The following is a 5,272-nucleotide window of genomic DNA, read 5'->3' on the forward strand; positions in this document are numbered from 1 at the left end:
TCCCACAGTACACAGAAGAAAAATTCTGCTAACCATGTCCTAACATTCTTATGGGCAGTATCGTCATCAGCACTGGATGAAACAGGGTCTAACTAAAGGTATATTTCCAAATACTTGTTTGGTAAAGGTCAGAGATCACAGACCTCAAAAGTGAATAATCCGAACAAGAGATCATAAAAATGTATCAGTGAGAGTCAGGCAGACATAAGCACTACACTTGCCCTTAAGTAAGAAATCTGTCTGTGAATTGGACAGTTCTAAATTAAACAGTCATGTGCAGTATAGCTCACAATTGATATGTTTGTAACAAGCGGAATACTCACACACTCTCGTAATGCTTTCTCATGCAACAAGAGGATATGGGTGAGCGAACACTTGTAGTGAAAGCAATATATTGAGGATGTATAGGTTGTGAGGAAGCACAGCTTCAAGGGCATGGATGTACCGTTGAATGAATAGTGGTCATTACGTGGGAAATGCTGATAGGCAATCTGAGGAATCACCTGGGTCAAGGACCTGTGACAGAATGCTATCTGTAAGGATGAAATAGCCTCAGCTTTCTTTTTATTTTTATCGATAAAATGATGTGGGTACATCCGTCTCTGAAAGTGACGTTTGCTAATCAGACCTCATCCCCATTTCAGAATGCAGCATTCTGAAAAGCATAGTGCAAGCATGTAACTCTGCTGGGTCTGTCTACTGACACCTTATAGCAGCTGACTGGTGGTTTAACAACATTGCAGTACAAAGTGACATATGCATTCCTGCCAACATACTGCACAAATCTCCAACAACCAGCATCTGCCTTTAACCATGTGCAGCCCTGCTCCCACATTAAATCAAATACGTGCGTGCTCCCAGAACCTGGTGGGCGATGATAAAACTAAGTATAAGTCATGTATGGTTATGGCGTGGTGGGCTCAGGGAATCCACAATTATACAGGCCAAAACCATTTGACATCATTTTATTGTCAACCTGGTTCGTAGAGCCCTTCCTATCAGGACCTCCTGTGCATTCACTGTCTTGGACAGAATTTCACCTAAAACAGACCATTTCGGCTCTGCCCCAGCAAAATATTTGTCTTGCCTGGGGAAGGTTTGTCACCAGGAGACGGTTCAGTGCTTCAATAGACAGGCTCTACCAGGCCAAATGAAATCACACAGGAGGTAATTAACATGCCCTCTTTGATGTAGGCAGATACGAGAAGGGACAGAGTTAGAGTTGCTTGGAGAGAATTATCAATCCACAGAGGGGTCCCGCTATGTTTGATCCTGCAGGACGTTCCAAACTTTCTGTAACCCTCTCCTAATTCCTCCACACTGAGCACTCTGGGTATGACATCACTATGAAAAAGATTCTGAACTATCAGTCCGAAGTGTAACCCCTTACAAGAGGCTAGAAGTGCACAACGTGCTGTAGAAGATTGCCTATTTAAGGGGAGTGAGACCCCTTCCTCATGTAAAATTATCTTTGGGCATCTAAAGAAAAAGGATTATATCTGGGCCTTTATTGAGTACAAATATCTCGGCCATAGATGTGAAGATAAAGGCTCTAAGAAGGGAGAGAGACCCTTCTCTTGACCACCCCTGAGGAATATTTGGGATGACATCCTGGCTAGACAAAGCCTAAAGTAAACTGAGATCACTGGTACCCAGGAACCTGTTCACTGAAGGTGACAGACCTTGTAAGAGCTCTCTAAAGTCTTCCTGGCTGGGAAGTGAAGAATAGAGGAATTACCTTGCACCTGTGGATCTTGGAAGAAGTTTCCCTAGGACAAAGAAGTCAAGAACATCTCTGGACCCTGTTTCCTAGCTCCAATATGTTTTCAGGCTGGCTCAGCCATTTTGAGGGGCTCTCTGAACCACTGAAAGCAGCTAGAGCTGCCTTTCACACTTGCAGATTTTTTGGTCTGACATTGAGTTGCTGGCTCGATCCATCGCATGCCTACACTACAGCCATTTGTGCTGATTGCTACTTGAAGAAAACCATTGTATCACTGGACCTCTTTGAGCCGACTTGACTGATTTGAGATGCTGACATGACCCATATCCTGCCTGATCTTCATCCCATTCAACTTGATCACTGCTACAGGACTGAACCGCATTGCTGAACCATCTTGGCAGACTCGACTGTCTCGATGACCAAAATCCATTGGGAACTAACTACTAGAAACAGCTCAACCCACTTGAAGCACCCAGATGCCTGCCTCAGTGCTGTTGAGTTCCAAGAAGTACTAAAGGCATTTGCAGTGCCTCTGTCCTTCTAGCCTTCCTTAAAGGGCCCTAATGACTAAGACACCACTCTCTGCCATTTCTTTAAAAACCTCTTCTGTGAGATTTCTGACAGAATGACATCTGGTGAGGGCCGGATAGCATGAACTTTATAATTTTTTAGGAATAAAAGGATGCAGGTAATTCTATTTCTGAAAGGGAGGTCTGCTAATTTTACCGCTCCTTTTATAATGCTCCATGCCAAAATAATAATGCACTCATTTGCATCTGCTGTGACCATCTCCTGACATCTCCAGAAAGTGCCTTGCAGTGGTAGCAGGTCAGGGTCAAAGGTCACATGCGCATCGTTATCAGCTGCTGGAACACAAAGTTCCAACAGGCAGAGGTGGCTTTTAAAATCATCTAGACCTCTGAGTCAAAACATAATAATCGTGTACTCTTGTAAGTCCGGTGGCGCGTGTAAGGAATGCATGGTGGCAATAGTAAGACAGACACATGTGACCACAGTTCAAGGGTGTTTATTGAACTTTTGCAAGGGTGTGATAAACAGCTATCTAAACCTAAATGTGTAGATGGGAGTAAGCTACGACCATCAAATAATAATAATAATGCAGTCCTAGTGGAGTCTCGTCAACATAAAAGGGCCAAAGCTAAAAATAACTATTGCCAATCATTACCACTAATTTGCAAATATGTGGGGTAATGTACATGAAAAAGAAAGCAGTGTTCACAAAATGATATGTCAGGATGCACGGGCCATTGGCTTCCCTTCCCCACGTTTTCAGCACAGGGCAAGGCTGGACACTCGAGCAAAGTCCAGAGTCCAGGGCCACACACTCTGGCTTCTGCGGCACTAGGATACAGTTCAATTTCCACAGTTTAGGACCTTTTGTGTCCAAGCCTCTTTACTTCTTGCAAGTCTCTTGACTCAGAGGGCCTGCTGTACAAAAACAATACGTAAATGTTATTTTCCTTTCACCTGTATTCAAGTTGGATATTCACCCTGGATCCCCCTCAGCCGGACTCAGATCCTTTTCAAATTAAAAGTTCCAAGTTGGATCCCCCTCTTCCGGGCTCAGATCCCTTTCACACCAATGTCAGAGAATTATTTCTCCAGTGACTCACGGTTCACCCCGGATCCCATTCAGCTGGGCTCAGATCCATTTCTTTCACTCAATTAGTCTCCCTCAGCCGGGCTCGGACCAATTGTGATGCACCTTATATTATCGAAGACTTTCAAATGTGCACAGAGATTAGCTTGACCCGTTTAATGACCACTTCCATCTCTATATTCCTTTTTCTCACACTCAGCATAAGTTGGATAACTAACAGAGACTTTTGAATGAGTGCCCCTGTGGCGCCAGACCACTTTGGTATGGTATGGGATATTTGGCGTCCCAAAGTTCAATTATAAAAGTTCAACTGCTGATTTTGGTTTCCAATTATATTTGCATCACTTTTCGCACACGCCTCACACACACTGTTCTCTTTATACAAAGATGCTGCTTATAAACGTGGTTTGAAACACAAGCTGGTTTGTATCAGTCTCTCCCACTCACCGGCTGTGCTGTCTTTTCTGATGCCACTTTGTTGTAGAAGCCAAGGACTGTACCACTACGCTAATCACTCCTGCCTGCCTGGGTTATCGATGCAGGAGAGCCGCAGGCACTTCCGCACACTGTGCAAGTTTGATCAGCCTTAGTTCCTGGTCTTTGGTTTCTTACTTTCCAAGGCTCACGAAATACCAGTCTTTAGAGGTCAAGATTACTTCCCTCCTTGCGAACCTCTCTGGTCTCGCTGTCTTCCTCCTTGTATTAAACTGCCATCTTGGAACTGCTGTCTCCTCTTGTGTTTTGCCTCACTCAGAGTGTGCTTTCGTGCTCCGCCTTTTATCTGTGTGGGGAAGTGTGATGGAAATCTGGTGTTTGTAATGATCTGTAATTGCATGACTTAGCCTGACCAGGGTGTTGGGACAGGTCAGGTATACAGCTCTAGTGTTAGTCCATTGTCGCGAACGGTGGGCTGACCATGAGACAGTGTTCACACCGGGAAGGGGGAGGGGAGGTTTAGTTCTTAGGTATCCTACCTGGTAGGATGGGGAAAGGGTGTTATAGGGAAGGGGATACCGTGTCTCACCCTCCAGTGTCCCACTTCCACTCCCCAAAGATCCCTCATCGAGGTGATCCTCCCGCAATGGTCCACCCCAGGAACTTGATCCAAAAGAGATGGCCGTGTCCTGGCCACCTGGATGACAGATTTTCGGGGACTAATGGGTGAGATACCTTCAGGTTTCTCACATACACTTACCCTATACTATGTTCCGCATCTGTTTCACAGGGGAATTGAGAAAGGAAGTCTACGTTCCCATGGTCTTTACCTTTTCGGTGCTCCACAGTGAAACAGAAGGGTTGCAGGTCTAAAAATCATTGCATGGCTCGAGGGTTAGAGTCTTTTCGTTGGCTAATTCAAACTATTGGAGATTGGTCCGTGATGAGTGTGAACTTTTTTCCTAAGAGGTAGTATCAGAGATGGATAATGGCCTATTTGATGGCAAGGGCCTCTAATTCCAGCAAATAGTAGTTTTTTTCACGTGGGAAAGGTGTGCGACTCGAGAACTGGATGGGATATTCCAATCCATTGCAAATTTGCGATAAGACTGCTCCTAGCCCCGTAAGGGAGGCATCGGTCTGCAATACAAATTCGTTTGAGAAGTCTACTACCTTTAGGATCGGGTTCTGGCACAGGGTTTGTTTTAGGTTGTAGTAACATATAACATCCTCATCAGTCCAATTAATTTGGGGTTCGGCGTTCTTTACTTTGTTTGTTAACCTACCTGTCCTGTCCAAGAAGTCTGGGATAAACCTACGGTAATAACCGATTAACCTTAAAAGTGCTGTGAGATCTCTTTTAGTTTTAGGTGTAGGGGTATGTAGTACGGCTTCCACTTTCTCAAGTTGGGGTTGTACACTACCATTCCCTACAAAGAATCTGAGGTATTTCATGGCTCATTGGACCAGTCTGCATTTGGATGGATTGGCAG

Source organism: Ambystoma mexicanum, chromosome 1p (assembly GCF_040938575.1).
Source record: "Ambystoma mexicanum isolate Mex_15411 chromosome 1p, UKY_AmexF1_1, whole genome shotgun sequence".
In the NCBI taxonomy this organism is placed as follows: Eukaryota; Metazoa; Chordata; class Amphibia; order Caudata; family Ambystomatidae; genus Ambystoma; species Ambystoma mexicanum.